Source organism: Amblyomma maculatum, chromosome 3 (assembly GCF_055883805.1).
Source record: "Amblyomma maculatum isolate TAMU_Amacu chromosome 3, ASM5588380v1, whole genome shotgun sequence".
In the NCBI taxonomy this organism is placed as follows: Eukaryota; Metazoa; Arthropoda; class Arachnida; order Ixodida; family Ixodidae; genus Amblyomma; species Amblyomma maculatum.
Genome location: NC_139346.1, coordinates 127,978,873 through 127,995,576, shown reverse-complemented (window position 1 = coordinate 127,995,576; position 16,704 = coordinate 127,978,873). Strand labels below are relative to the sequence as shown.

Sequence of the window (16,704 nt, the reverse complement as noted above, 5' to 3'; positions counted from 1 at the left end):
CTGCGAAATAACGTTAACCGGCATTATTAACAGCTTTTTGAAAAAAATAATGGGCTTTTTTATCTCATATGGAGAGTCCTTGTCTAGGCAGCACTTTTGTGACAAATAGTCTGTGCTTGACCATGCTTTGCGGCCAGTGCCTCTCCCTCGACCAAACCACAGTTCGTATCTGCGTTGACTTTTGTTCCACAAACGCCACGTGCGCTTCCAAAAACAACAACCATGACCACTGATTATCGTGGTTCATAAATTGCACGAACTGCATCCTGTGTACGGTGCCAAAAAGGAGACTGCTCGACAGAGCTTCGCTGCGTTCCTATCGCACGCCTCGCTTCCTCTTCTGCTGTTATAGAGAGCAGAATGGGCTAGCATCCAAGCAGCCGTCGACAGCACCTGCACTGCCCGTAAACACATGCGATACGGGGTGTGCGCATGAAAACAGAGACGGCGCGGCTTCGTGCAATGAACTGCCGCACCTCAACGAATGCGTTTTGCTTTCCACCCTTACGCCGTTCAAGTTCGCCATGGGATGCCTGTGTGACCATGCTTCAGGGGTCGGCGCTTGATGAAAACGACAAGGTGAGGAAGGTTGCTGATGCACCGGCCAATGACTCTTTTGCTTTAAAACTAGTACGCTGATCGTTACTACGCTCACAAACTCATGCAAAAAAAATTCGAAGACATTTTGGCGACTAAAGTGATGAAAAGCGAAAGCCTGAGTGTTGTATTCTGCTACGCGATTTTATCGAGTGCGCGGCAATAAATAGTAATTAAATAATTATTTCGCAAAAGTCACTAAATAGTGATTATTATATAATAGTCATTAGGTAGTTTTATTCAATTGGTAAATAATTAGTAACTGATCATTTATTGACATATGGCCACATAAGGAGACAATAATTAGTAAATATTTATTAGTTAAGCAACTGCCACCATTTAGTAACTAATAATTTGTAAATAATAATTGAAATTATTTATACTATATAATTATTATTCAATAATTAGCAATTGATCATTGATTGGCATCTTAGGTGGCCGCAACGACCGTGTGCATAACACCAGCCGTAAATACATATTCCTGAAGGGGAGGGAAAGCAGGCAACATGTTGCGAGCTTTAAGAGGGGGAGCACACTTGCAAGCTCCTTTCGGTGACAGACATTAGTGGGTACGGTGGTTCACTCTAACGGTACTGATAGCACCCAGTACGCGAACGTATGCAAACAGGCATAACAGTTAGATTGCGTGTGGGAGTCACACTCAGCCTGACTATACCCACTGCAGGGCTAAGGCTTCTCCCATGTTCCTGCAATTAACCAGGTCGTGCGCTAGCAGCATACACTTGACCCCTGCGAGCTTTTTAACCTCATTCGCCCATCTACCTTCCTGTCGCCCCCTGCTACAATTTCCTTCACTTAGAATATAGTGTGCTATCACAGCGACCATCGGTTAATCTCTCTTCGCACTACATGTCTTGCTCATGTCTATGTCTTCTTTATTTTAACTAGAATTTCAGTAACTTAAGTTATTTATCTTACCACAAAGGAAAGTGGAAACGCTGAGTCACAAATGAAACTAGGTTCACCAGTACATTGAGAAGACTTGTAAAATCTATAGAACAGAGTGAATAAAAAAGACGAAGTCACCATACATTAAAAAAATATACCTTCAGCCTGAATGCTGGAGTCTCAAGTAACACTTGTAGCGGTGGCTTAATCGTTCTGATTTTTAGCGGTTAATCCTTAAGTCGCAAAGAGGGGGGGGGGGGGGGGCATCTGCGGAGGGGGCTTTCTCGTGGAAAAAAAAAGCGTGTGTGGACAGTGGGGTCAGCGCCTGGTGGCGAAAATTTGGAAAGCAGAAATATTTTTTGGCGAAAAGAATGCAAGCCTGATTAAAGGGAACTATTGCGGTACGTTGCTAAATTGTATTTGAGGAGGGACTTGTGGACGAGCGCGAAAGCAACGAAAATCTGAAATGACTCTAAACATTGCCATTACCGAGCTTCTCCGCACTTCTCCGGCCCTGCCAAAGACCTGAATATCGTTGTACCTTTTGTCCGCTAATGTATATTTACTTCGAATTCTAGTGTAGAATAATTGGCACATTCCGAATTCCAGCTTCACACATTCGAACTCTCTGAAATTTTATTGAGTACTTGAAAATGAGTCTGCGTCACGTTTACTGCGAAACGTTACTGAAAATATACAACGCAATAAGCAGAGCTTCCATGAGCCGTCCCTGTTGCAGTTTTTCGGTTGTTTCCCACAAGCACTGCGAAAATATGTACAAGAAATATCCCTACTGAATGCTATATTTTTTCTTCGGTTAGGACTGCTCAGTACTTTGCCGCTGCTTCAGAAGAAAGAAAATAAGCAGTACGGCAGGAAAGTGAAAAAATGAGATCTGTTTAAACACAGCCGCCAAAACAACCTGCGTGAGAAAACAATTAAGCATGAAAGAACCCCAAGCGCCACAGTGGAGAGGCTACCAGCACGTTAACCAAAAAAGTAGAAAACTGCGTCTCACTAATATCGTGCACTCAAGTTGGCGATGTTTTTCATTTTAGCCAGATAATGCCTGCGGCCAACACTGCTTGCTACATTTGCTAAAATCACCCTTAGCACACCACTCTGCAGGGTAGTGGTGAAAATCTTTTATTTAACAATAAAGAGACATGTGAAAACCTTATAATTGGAACCTATATACTAGGTGGCGTGCCTAGTCTCGGACATTGTTGGTCAAAGTCACCGTCCTGGACCAAATCACTTTGGTCTTGTATGTCTGAGCAACACAACAGAGAAACCTCCCAGTCGTCTAGAGCAGGGTTGGGGTTAAGGCTGAAATTTACTAGTAGGCCCATACCATGTAGTAGCTGTCGGCTACCTCGCCGCAGGGCTGGCACCTACTGGTGACCGCAGTGTCAAATTCCTTCGTAATAACCAGACGTTATGTGGCCTATCCGCCTTAGAGAGTATTTAGGAGTAAGGGCATGCGGTGACTCATACCTCTCATTAACTTCCCAAAAGCGCCGTTTGAAAGTGCATGCTGCTCTATCTGGGTGGAACTCGCGGAACTTTAAGTCAATTTAATGTCAGTTAAGGCACCGCAGACACAGAGATTGAAAGACGCGCGTTTACAATGGTATGTTGGACCGGCAGTACGCGTTGTTTAAACGACTGGCTTAGGGAAAACTTTGTTCTTCCTACAAAAACGGCTGCTCTAAATTAGCTGAGCATTGGAGACAGCGTGAAAACACGTCACCTCGTTGCTTCATCAGATATATGTTACTTTCGTAGATAAGCATCAAATAGTCAGAGATAGTCGTAGGATATCACATTGAAAAGCGGGGTTCCGCGCGCGTCACAAGGCATTTGTTTTTACTGGTTAACCGCAATTTTGCCCTTCCTAAGAAACTGTCCGAGGTCTTAAACAGGAAACAGCTGTTTTTTTTTTTGTGTGTGTGATTCGCCTAGTGAAAAATTGTCAAATGTCGTCTTTTGTAACAAATCTGCAGATGAAAGTCAGTGCTCGTGTTATTCTTGTTCCGTTCTCGTCTTTTTATTTTCGCGCTGTTTGAGGATAGATAGAGGGCCCAGCGCACGTGCGGCTCAGCGGCCTTACCAAGGACGAATAGAAGGGCGGATGCCTTGGTGGCGGCGGTGCGCGTAGTCGTTCGTCCTCGTGGGCACATATAGCCTCCATTCCGCCTTGTTGCTGGGATGTTCTATACTTTGAGTTGCGTCGCCTACCAGAGCGGCGCTTTAAATCTGCATGAAATCAGCAGAGTTTTCTGTGCACCCTCTTGACTGTTTTGACACACACACAGAAATATATCTACTGCCGGTATGTCATCGCCGCTTAACGCATGCTAAGTGGAACCAGCATCGAAACGAGAAAAAGTGTTTAGGATAACGTATTGTCTCACATATTGTGGGCAGTGCGACTGAAACAAAGCCAAGTTGTTTGAAATGTACAATATGTGTTCCTGTCGTGCGTGGTTAGAAACAGCCTGATAGGCTAAATTACGTAGCACTCGCTGTAGGAAGGGAGTACGTATCTGAGCGAAACTCAACCCGAAATGCAGTGAAAAGTCCTAATTACAGTTGTACTGAGACTGCACGCCTTTGCATTAGTCAAAGCATTTGTCCCGGAGCTGGATAAGAGGATGCTGCTAGAGAAGGAGAAAATATCTCTCCTCGTGAGAATCTAACAAACTGTTAAACTCCAATAAATGCGCATTTGCTCTTTCTTACTTCCCTTGCTTTGTGGTTTTGCATTTTTATCCTTTTATTGCATTTTCAGTGCCAAACACCTTCGTTTACTTATCTTCTCGATTTCCAGGCTATAGCTGCTAAAGCATATGTTCAGCTCTTCGTTCATTAACATTAATATTTCTTTTGCAAGACACAGTTCACTGCGTACCAAAAGCAATCGTAGACTTCTTGGGCTCTCCCTCTATTTATCCCAAATTTTTGTATGTCTACTTCATACCGCACTTTTTTATGGTTTTGTGTTTCGAGACAAGTCGATATCTGTTGCTTAACTATTACCCATTTGTAGTTATGTCTGCGATGGATGGGGAAAAGAGAGAAATCCGCCTAGGGCTGGAAGCGCTCTGGCGTGAAACAAAAACGTTAAAAATTCGACTTTCGAACACCCAACGGACCTACCTCGCCCTAATTATGACTTTTACGAGTGAAATGATAGTGTTTAAATCATCGCATGTAATTCTAAGTAAGGAACGATGCATGTATGAATTGACCCCTTCTTGTAAAGGAATATATTTCCTTTAAGGGTATGTTCCGTCAAAATTTCATCCTTTAGCTAGGACCTAAACCCACGAGTCTTTCGGTGGTAGCAAGCAATTTTTCGTAAGGGTGGGAACTAATGGGTTCATACATGTAAATTGTACGGCTTTTGATTTCAATATCTTACGACTGTAGATAAGTTAACTCGGATAATGTGGAACACATGAACGTGAGAATGGTAACTGTAGAAACTGTAAACTGCTCGCCTGCCAGCCTTTTACTTTCGTTCAACTGTTCGAAAATGTTCAAGTCGCTCAGCATGTGACTCCTCAATGTGTTTCCTTTGGCTGGCATATGGAGGTTATCTCGCCCCCTAGACTAAGGTTATGAGGGACTGTCGTTGAGAAGTGATCCGATTATTATCAATCACCTGTTGTATTTTTTTTACGTGCACTTACCTATATTTCAATACAGAGCTGTTATTTGGTAGCAATTTTCTGCTCCTAATATCAATTATCTGTAACGGGTGAGAAAGAAAGTAAAGAGGTTTATCCTAATCCAGTAGCCATCATATATCAGCTGCAGTACTTCGTGGAGAAGCAAGTTTGGAGTCGCTATTGCATAGAAATAGCATCAGTCGGTTGCGTTTTTTTAAGCCACGAAAGAAAAATTCAAAGCCGCAAGCATCTATTATTGGTCAGGTGACGTTATAAGCCATAAGAATCTGTTTACTTTGCTTCGTTTTTTGAGAAAAACAATATGTAAATATTTTTTCCTCGTGTGGTAATGAATCGAACGACTGCAACAGTAATATTGGTTTAAATAGAGGAGTAGATATGTTCCAAGGAGTGATAAATCGCTGATGTAAAGATTGTTTCTAGAAACGTGATGTTTTTGAATGAATTGTACGCCCGGGCAGCGACAACCGCTTTCGAGGGAGGTTAAAAGCAAAGCGCTTGTGTGCTATGCGATATCAATGCACGTTAAAGAACCCTAAATGGTCGAAATTTCCGAAAGCCTGTGCTGCGACACTCCTCCTAGCCGGAGGCGCTTTGGTGCGTTAGACTATACAAACCAAAGCAAACCAGCATTCCACTTCCACTCTTTTCTGTATGTAATTTTGTTGCGAGCGCCTGTTTTACATCAATCCCATAATCGACAATTTACTAATGTTTACTGAAGCGAATACTATATCTCTGCAGGGTCCCTTGAAATGGATTAGATGTATTTAAAATAAATAAATGTAATAGTATTGCGGTTTTTCATCGCAATGCAAAGAATGTGCTGGTTAGCGTTGCGTGCGTCTGACGTCAGATACACTGAGAGGTGATCCAAATTAAGGGCACTTGCACGCATACCAATTTTATTTTGCGCCGAAGTTGAAATATTTTTGCACGCATTTCACTTACCTGTTGAAATGAGATTAATGTTGGCAACTGACATCGGAACTGGAGAGAAGAAAATGTGGTTCAAACTAGGATATGTGTACCTGTGTTGTGCTTCTTCCATATGTTCGTGTAAGTTGCGCCGCAGTTCTGTGTGGGAAATAGGCCATTTTTAAGACAGAAACGCACCCAGTAGGCGTGTGGCGTAATTCCCACTTCCTTCCGAGTATAGTGGTGTTTCGTCGAGAATCAATATTTGTCCAGATTCTCTACGCTTTGTATATCTGCCGGCAACCGCCAGCCGACTTTTATTGTTAGGCTTGCTTCCTGCGAAAGCCAGTGTTATCACAAGTCTGCGCTGTGTACAGCCGAGCAGCTGACATGTGGCCTTGTAGCGTCCGGAGTTATCTGATAAAGTTATTTCCGCCATCCGCAAGACAATGTGTACTTGTACGCCATACTTGCGCCATAGCTCGGCTTTTTTGCACAGCTTGCACACTCTTCGCGCTTTCAGGAGTGGCTCAAAAATTATGATCGTTTGGGGCTTTCGGCTGTGCAAGCCACGCAGCGGTCTTTTTCTTGAACTCGTTCTGCCAAGTATTCAACGCATGCCCAGCTGGATATTTAGCTTGTGTGTTCCTAAACTATTTTGCTCTACGTTAGAATAAAAGGACCGTAAGAATAAAAAAACACCTTCGGCCTCGGTACACCGCAATGGAAGATCTTTGAAGTGCGCATCACTAATATAATCATAAATCTGGCAAGATATGGAAGGGAAAAGGCATAAATCACTTTGACTCTCACTTCAGCTCTTGCTATCCTTGACTAAAGATTTGCTTCGATAAAGTAACATTATTGAGCAATCAAGTAGAGTACACGTCAAGCGCTCATAGCAACTTGACAAGCTGCTGTCATGGTGCTGATTCGTGCGTTACTATCTGCGGACTTCAGGTTACGACGGTTACGAGAGAAAAATTGGCAAATCCTGATCCGATCTGAGCAGCTCATCTTGAATGCAGAGAAGTCAAAATTAGAAAACAATGTTGGATTACCATGTGTAGCAAATTTCTTAAAAACGGTCCACCGTGAATAATAGTTTGTCCCATGAATGTAAGGTTTCTTTTTGATTTTGAAACTGCTGGACCTCCAGAACTAGAGTTAAAAGCTGCATGCCACAAATTCCTCACATAGAACAGCCTTGCCAGCTGCTCACTGGTATGCAATACAACAAGATAAATGACAGAATACGTTTTGCTTCAGACTAAAATAGTTGAAAATCAGCACAGGAAAGCTTTTTTTGAATTCAAACAGGTGATACAGTAAAATAAATGAAAAATTTAATTTTCTAGCTTTGCTGAAAATATACATAGGACACACTTTAAATTCCGTGCAGCGAATTTTAGCAAAGGCAAAAAATACTAGGCTGTGTTACTGTTGTGACTAAAACATCAAAGGCGAAAATTAACGATGCATAATTCATCACTGGCGTGGCTTAGGTCATGTAATGCAGCAATAAATCCACTTATTCAGTACAGACAATTTAAAAAACGTTAAATTTAGAATATCTACTGTCGAGCATCACTCCCTAACCGAACAAATTTTTTTTGAAATAATAAAGACGCATTTAGCAGAGTTTTTTCTTTTAGAAGTTTGACTATTGCTTTAATACTGTGCGAACTAGAGTCACTATAGCACGGTGGAGGATAAGCCAGGTAAGATATCAAAGCGAAAGCGGTTTTGATTAAGCTTTCTTCTTGACGGCTAAAAAGAACTCCACTGCAATAAAGGCGTTAAAACACAATCAAGGGCTGTCGTTTTGAGATATTTGTTTATAATGAAGTGGAATGCGCGACAGAAACGCTAGTGCAAGAGAGACCTATCGAATTTTGAAACACGAGTTAAACGGGAAAAACAAGGACTATAATACCACGCGGGTGGTGCACTAATTAGTTGAAGAGAAGAGATCTTTAGAAGGCATAAATGCGTTTCATTTTCAATAAGCCTGTCATGAATAATTTTTAGTATCTTGTTTCCATCTAACCGGGCACAACTTATATGTAGCGCCACTATCTACATTAGGTAATTTCAAAATCCCTTCAGGGTAATAAGCGCTACATTTGCCTATGTTTCAATGTGCTTCAAGTGGAGAAAACTCTGTAATCTGAATCGCCCATACCATAAAGCTATCTCCCCGTCGTAGAGATCGGGAGAAATCAAAACACAAACACACACACACACACACACACACACACACACACACACACACACACACACACACACACACACACACACACACACACACACACACACACACACACACACACACACACACACACACACACACACACACACACACACACACACACACACACACACACACACACACACACACACACACACACACACACACACACACACACACACACACACACACACACACACACACACACACACACACACACACACACACACACACACACACACACACACACACACACACACACACACACACACACACACACACACACACACACACACACACACACACACACACACACACACACACACACACACACATACATACATACATATATATATTGTTACGCCGCGTAGAGGCGCACTGTGAAGCAGCAGAAGCAGAAGAAGAAGCGCAGACGATCCGGGTTTTCTCAGCCGTGTGCGTCCTACCTTCATACGAAGTTCATCTGTATTAAAATCATTTCATCCGTTGCAATATATATATATATATATATATATATATATATATATATATATATATATATATATATATATATATATATATATATATATATATATACTGGGCGTTACATATAATTTGACCCAAGGATTAAAAAAGAATGGTGCAGTGCAGCTCGGTGAAACCAAAGGATTATATGTTTCCGTCATGTAGTGTTCCTCAGAGTATTTTTGCATTTCACTCAGTTAACTAACAAAGAGAAATTTTGCAAAACACATATTATTTAATTTGGGGCTAACTGGATTTTATCACGTTGTGGAAAGAGTTTGGAAACAACGTATTCAGTTTTTTCTATGAACGTACCTATCAGATGGCCGTGTTTCCGGCATTTGAAGAAAGCCCGCGAAATACTAAATATTGTCACGTGATTACGCCCGCGCGTTTTAATATTCCAGCATTCCCAACAACGTGTCGACGAACGAAACGTACGCGGTGACCGTGCCCAAGTGAGCGGGCGCTGCTCATTTTACAGGCTGCAACGTGAGAAGAATAAAAAATCTAGCCTAACTTGAATTTTGTGGTTTGAGCGTTTTTTCTTTCTTTTTTTTGTTTCGTCAGTATGATAGCTCGATGCAATCTCCTTCCACGATTGCTCTCGGTGGCCTGCCCATCGCTTATATCTGACCGTTGCTCGGGCCTTTCGTGCTCCGGCAAAATGTGCGGACGCAGTTTTGAGACTACACTGTTGTGACTGGGGCTACGGCCGAAGTTTGGAGGCGATTCTCTAGCATCTGAAGACAGAGACGGGTCTGGCGGAAATTGGCCTGCTACTGCTGCAAAATGCGTTGAAGCGGCGGCGACGGCGGGGGAGTGACCCTTTGTCTACTGCAGCAGGACTACATCAGTTGAATATCGTTTCCCCAGCTAGAGAGGTGGGGATAACCGACCCTGTGGCCCACAGTGTCCAAAAGGTTGTCCCCTCTCGCCTGTTTTGTTTGCTTTCAGCTTAGTCTTATTTAAGGGCTATCATTACAGACCAGAGTATCCATGGTCTTCTTCTCCTAGGATGTCAGAGGCTGCGAGTAACTATACGTACGCGGATGACATTGCGTTGTATCTGTGTGATTAAGCGTGCCTGAAGCGCTGCCTTCCTCTTTTTGACAGATACGGCAAGGTGTCTGGGGCTGTTTTTAATTTTAATAAAAGTAAGCATTTTTGAATTGGCCGGCGAGAAGACGCCTGACTGTGCCATACAACTTATACAGAGCGACATAATCCGCATCCTCGGCATTGATCATGAGACGCGTGAGAATGTGCCTTCGGTATAGAGTTCCGTTTTAAACGAGGTGAGCGGCAGGCTGGCTAAAGGTAGTGTTGGAGAAACGCTACCTTGTCGACACTGTTTTTTATCGGCGCCGAGTACAGTACCTCGCACATGTAACGTATCCTCTTAGACTTTTACGGTCCCTTCAGTCTCTTGTGAGCTCATTTTTCTTGGGAGGAAGGGGGGGGGGTGCAGGGCGCACAGAACTGGTATGCCGCGCGGCACTCGGCCAGCCGCGTTCAAAGAGTAGGATCGCCTTCCCTTCTCTGGCTGTCTGCTGCCGACTGCTTGCTCTGCGCTACCTTCTTCATTTGCTGCAAGATGATGAGTGCTCAGCGCAGGTCCTCGCTTACTATTATTTAGGCACAAGTGTTAGGAAGCTTGTCCCTGATATACTACTCAACAAGTGTCCACAGGCTTTGCGGATGCCGGTTTTTGTATTCGTTTATTGTGGCAATTCAGCGCCATGCATGCCACGTCTGTCCGGATTTATACATCTCGGCAAACAAGTGGGGGATCTCGCCTACAAGAGACAGGCTGCAACGATGGGCATTGCGCGGACAGCGCAGTGCCCTAACTGCCCGCTTCAGGAATATAATCGTCCCATGGCCCAGCAATGCATCCTTGCTTGTCGTTTGGAGGGCAGTTCATGCAGGCTTCAGAAGTATTGCCATCAATCGATTTCAGATAAATTATAAATGCCCTCGCGGTAGCTTTGCACGATTGCTGATTGTAGCTGGCACTTTCGCGTTAAGGTGTAACCATTGTGAGGCTATAACCTCAAGCCGGCATCAATGTGCGCTTTTCCCGGTCGTGGCTCTTATGCCAAAGGAGATAGTGAGCTTTCTGGCTGATCAACTACCCTTCCTCGGGGAGCGAGAGTTCCTTCGCCAATGGTCTTGCCCTTTTGTTTCCGTGTCGGATGAGCAGGTTCGGGTGGTTTTCAGTCCCCATTTGGTACTTGTAATATAATGTAAATATTTATGTCAATTCACAGCAGTATACATCCCCAAACACATGTGTAATACACACTGTGCATGCGATTGCTGTATATGTTTGTACATATATTTATTTGTGAAATTATTGTACACTGTGTATAACTTCATTCACATTGTCATTTAAAATTCTATATATCATCATTACTAGCACCCAGTGTTTTTCCGCACTGTAAATAGTGAATTTTGATGTATTTCCTCGACTTGATATATTATATGTGCAGTAGCTACTGTTCTTAAGAGTGACGTCTTAGGTTTTGTTCATTTGTCATCCCACACGTCAATTTATAATGTCTATTAAACGTTTAATAAACGTATTCTTCCATTCTCATTGAACAACCACGCCGGCCTGAAAGGTGAAAAATAATTAACTTCACTGTATGTTGAGTCACTCCCAAATAGTTTAGGAAGTTTAGGAACATGTTTCAGTGTTCTAAAAAATTGGTGTCGACTACAAAACACAGTAGAATATTGCCTTGAATCACTACTTGACAATGTTTGATCATTTAATTACTTCACGCAGTGTGCTCCTGTATTCTAATTCGGCACCATATATAGACAGCTAATAATAAGCAATATTTTTAGCGCCATATTATCCTGTCATCAAAGTTGATACTGACGAGTAATTTTCGTCTGGAATGTCCTTTACGCATACGGTATCTAACGTAGGCCTACGCGACAAACCATGCAGATGAGAAATTGACACGATAAGACCATTCGCGTGAAAGCACATGAGTAGTGCTTTCTTCATTATTCTTCATAATTCATTCACGTTCATGCACTTATAAATAACTTTCATCGGCTTTAAAACGGCAAATGGCGTTTTCAACAGTGCTTCCCTGTCTTGTGCTTTTGAAGTGAGCTGCCACTAACGCACAGCACACTTGTTCAAGAGCCTTACAAATAGACGCTGTTGGATCAAGCATTGTGAGCAGTATATGCAGTGACTGCAATGTAGCGTGGGTTACAAAAAAAACCGACGTATTCTTCAACGTTTAGTTCATTTCCTTTGCAGGATCAAATTCGACATCACCTATTATTATTTTGGACGTAAAACTATCTTTTTCCGGCTCTAAATTACGACTGAGCTTTATAAAAAACCAACTGAGAGGCAAGAACCCATGCAAGCCATTATGACCCGTATATCATATAGCCAAGCACTTCGTTTTTGACGAATCTGCTCAAAAATTCAGTTTTTTAATACATGTGGGAAACTTCGTAATGTCCTAACAATACAACGATGTCCAGTGCCAATTATTGACGACGCAATAAAATGTGCTGATGTAATGGACCGCAAGGACGGGATATATTCAGGCGTGATATATTCGCCCCAGGTGCGCAGCCTCCTCAGTCCAGGAAGCCACAGACCAGAGCCATGTTCCTAGTTCGTTCGACGAGGCTGCGCTGGTCATCTATGCTGGGGCTTGACAACTGGGTCTTCCACTGCTCTCCTCTTAGCTCTCTGGCAGTTATGGAACTCTATGGCCCGTTGCGTCCCCGCACCATATGTAGTAGGGTGCACATGACAAATGTGTATTAACCCAGTGAACACAATCTTTGTGTGCAGTGTTGGTATAATTTTCGCTAAGCCCGGTCCTGAAGAGGGGCGAACATTGCCAACACCCTACCAACACTAGTCCCAAGATTTGTGCTGCCTGGCATATATGTCTGTGGTTGACGATATCATGCGTAGTATAGTGCCATGAACGTAAATGTTGGTTTGTATTCTCTGGAGGGTGACTGCTTCTTAGAATAAAAAGGTTTGGGGCCCCACAGCCCCTTTTAGCGTTTCAAACCGCGCTCATTTGTTCCTGTTTGTGGTGGCGTTTGCCCGGGAAGCGCAAGTACCCATGAGCGAGCTGCCTGGGGCGGGGGCGATGCAGGGGCGGCATGTTGTCTACGCGAAAGTTAGGGTAGATAAGTGCGTTGGAAGCAAGGCTTGAGGCTTTTGACCCGGCGGGAGGACAGCGAAGGGCGGTCAGTGAGCGTCACGGATGTGCACGGACGATGGAGCGAGGTCACGACAGACGAAGACTGAAGTAGTGCCTACAAGAATGGCTTAGAGTATTTGTTTGAGCTGCTGCCACTCGTGAAGCAATGTTTTTTTCCGGCTTTGCCCTATTACTGGCCCTATTCGCGGCGAAGTAGTAAAGCCCTGACCCTGGTTCTGTTTTATTCCAGGGAGTAGATAGTCGCGCACCTGGACTGCATTTTTTCAGCACAGTTGCGTCCAATTTTTTTCTTTTTAATTTAATGCTTTTCTGTTGATCCAAAATGAACCGGCGTTTTTAAGGAAGATTTGGTTTTTCACTCGTCTTGCGAGACCATGGCACACGGACCCGTATTCTAGAAGGTGGAGCCTTCAAACGGTAGCGCAATATGGACGAGGATTGATGAAAGAAACCACAAACACGAATGCTACTTACTCCCAACGTTACTAACAACTCCCTAAGCGAGTTATTAGTAGCGTTCATGTTTGTGGTCTCTTTCCACTGTCCTCGTACTTACTGTACTACCTTTTTATTCTAAGAATGTCGCCAACTCGGTCAGCAACAAGTTTTATTGTCTGCTTCTTCTCTGATTAGTTTCGGTAAGGTGGAATTATTTTCTCCTCTCCAGTGTTTAATGCAGGAGAATGACAGTATACTTTCTGAGTACATCCTGGGCTCTCCCCAAAATTTCCGGAATAGTAAGGTTAGCTTGTCCTCCAGCTGGGAAGTTGGCGGCCTCGTTTTCTTTATGGTAGATATATCCCGGAGTCACTGTGATGTAAGCGTCTGTGATATGGCGTCCTCTGTTGCGACTGAGGCTATCGAGTGCTGTGCTGGAAATTCTCTCTTTTGGTAAGGCATGCATGCAGACGTCGGATCACTCAGCAATATTAAATGTTAATTGCACGAGAGGAGCAAAGGCAACTGCACCCTCTTCTGCTGCTTTCGTGTTATTTGTTTAAATAGTGGCAGACATTTTTTCTTCAAATTTTGAATATATGACGCTATTGCTTTGTCCATGCCTTTCCGTGTACTTCCGTGTACAAAGCACCTACACACTTTGTGATATGTAGGATGCTATTTCACGGGACAGGGGCTGCGGTAATATATGAGCTGATGTCATCAAGGATGGGCAGCTTAGTGCAATTTTCTTCAATGCGTTCTCTGTATCAGAGTTTCTTGGGGATTCCACGTCCTGTTTCAGTAACTTTTAAGCATGCCATTTGGTTGACATTGTGAGCCTCGGCAAGCTCCTCCCACTTATTGTGAAGGGCAAAGCGGAGGAGGCGTTGTGTACAGGTCAGTTCAGATATAACAATGGCGATTTTGATGTTTTTGCGAATGAGAATGTTACGTTTTTTAACTTCTGTTTTCTTTACATCTAAATACGTTCTTTCATTGGCTATGCGGCGAATGACGAGAGCCTGGATGATGCTTATATTGTATCTTCTTTCATGCCATGTCCTCTGCTTACTACACGGTGTACCACGTGTGCCACTTGAGCTTTCGGTAGACTGAAGTTGCGGAAACGGAGTGGTCCGGGAAGTATTTTCATCATGTTTAGGATACGAATGCGGAGACAGTCGACTTGAGGGATAGAGGTTCCCTCAAGAAAGATTTCCGGCTCAGGAGTTTCACATCTTTGGGGTCTTCCTCGAGTTCAGGCTTTAAGAACCAGGAGTGCATATTTCTCTGGTGCACAAATGAGGCCACATTTATTCAAGTACTTATTGGTGCATTCGAGGGCTTCTTGCAGGGCGTCTTGAGGCGGGCCTCGCAGACGCCTCGAATAGAAAATATTATATCGTTGGAGTACAGAGCGTGTCCTATGCCGCCGATTTAACAAGGGGGAGATTCAAAATAACGATATTAAATAAGAGGGGTGATGGCGGCTTACGTTGGCTTGTAATTCTGCAAGAATGTTTGGTCTTAGGTATATAAATGTTCGCTTACCGCACTTCGTGTCGTGCAGGTAACGAAGGACTCCTGCATTTGAGACATTGTCAATGCCCTCTTATTATGTATTGCACGAATTGCGCTATTGCTGTTTTTCAAGCTAGTCAATTAGGATCCTTTTTGAGTTTAAATAGGAAGCTTTGTGCTGATCTATGACGCAAGGTAAACTGGATGTCGTCAAGCGAGAAATGGGCAGATTGAACATTGATATCATGGGCATCAGCGAGCTCAAGTGGACCGGAATGGGAGAATTTAACTCCGGCGACCATTATGTCTTTTATTGTGGACACGAATCCCAGAGAAGGAATAGGGTCGCTCTCATAGTAAACAGAAGAATGGGCAAAGCAGTGCTAGGGTACAACCCCAAAAACGACCGAATGATTTCACTTCGGATCCAAGGTCACCCTTTCAACATAACAGTTATCCAAGTCTATGCACCAAACACTACTGCTGAAGGAGCTGGCGTTGAGAGATTTTATGCGGACCTACAATGCCTTTTAGACCGCACCCCATCATCAGACTTCGTTTTTCTTATAGGAGACTGGAATGCTAAGGTCAGGAGTGAAGAAATATCCGGAATTATAGGCATGTTCGGTCTTGGCGAGCCAAATGAAGCTGGGCAGAGGCTAGTAGAGTTTTGTCAAGAAGACAACCTGACCATATCGAATACTCATTTTCAACAGCTCAAGAGGCGCCTGTACACATGGACTTCACCGGACGGTCTGTACAGGAATCAGATCGATTATATTCTTTGCCGGCAGAGATGGAGACGCGCTATACAAGCAGTAAAAACAAGGCCTGGGGCCGATTGTGGCACCGATCATCAGCTTCTTTTTGCCAAAATTAAGCTTCGATTGAGGAAAATGCAGAAAACTAGAAGGCCTTTCAGGTATGATCTGGATCAAATTCCATTAGAATATGCTGTGGAGTGAGGAATCGATTTAAAGAATTAGATCTAGAAGACAGAGAGCCCGAAGAGATGTGGACTGATGCTCGTGATATAATACAAGAAGTTGCTACTAAGGTAGCTCCAAAGCAAAAGAAATGCAAGAAAGCAAACTGGTTATCTGAAGAGGCTTTGCAAAAAGCTGAGGTAAGGAGGATGGCAAAGGTTATGGGGGAAAGAGAAAGATACGAGGTTCTCAATGCGGATTTTCAGAAAATAGCAAGGAGAGATAAGAATGCCTTCCTGAACATACAGTGCCAAGCAGTTGAGGATAACAGCCAATTAAGGAACACAAGAGCTCTTTATAAGACAATCAAAGATATCAAAGGAAGCTTCTGTGCTAAGCTGGGCGTGATAAAGGACAAACGAGGCAAGTACCTCACTGAAGCCTCAGAGATAAACAAGAGGTGGAAGGAATACACAGAAGAACTGTACAAGAAGGACCCGAATGTGCAAACCCAAAATAAGACAGTTGGGATTACTGATCTCGAGCCGGGCATCCTGAAGAGTGAAGTTGAATGGGCCTTAGCCAGCCTTGCTAAGAACAAAGCTAGCGGAATTGATGGCATTCCAGCTGAGTTGCTTCAAAACCTCAACCATGACGCTGTTAACACTCTGCATACATTATGTCAGAAGATTTGGACAACCCTGCAGGGGCCACAG

At 43.4% G+C, this 16,704-nt stretch overlaps 1 protein-coding gene across 1 annotated transcript in view; it reads left to right on the top strand.

Moving 5' to 3' along the window:
- Positions 1–424: 424 nt before the first annotated feature.
- LOC146195983 (uncharacterized) overlaps positions 425–16,704 on the top strand; it is a 65,023-nt gene continuing 48,743 nt past the window's right edge. Inside the window, exon 1 of the mRNA XM_084597986.1 lies at positions 425–579. The gene's annotated coding sequence lies outside the window, so the exon portion shown is untranslated. The remainder of the gene's footprint in view (positions 580–16,704) is intronic.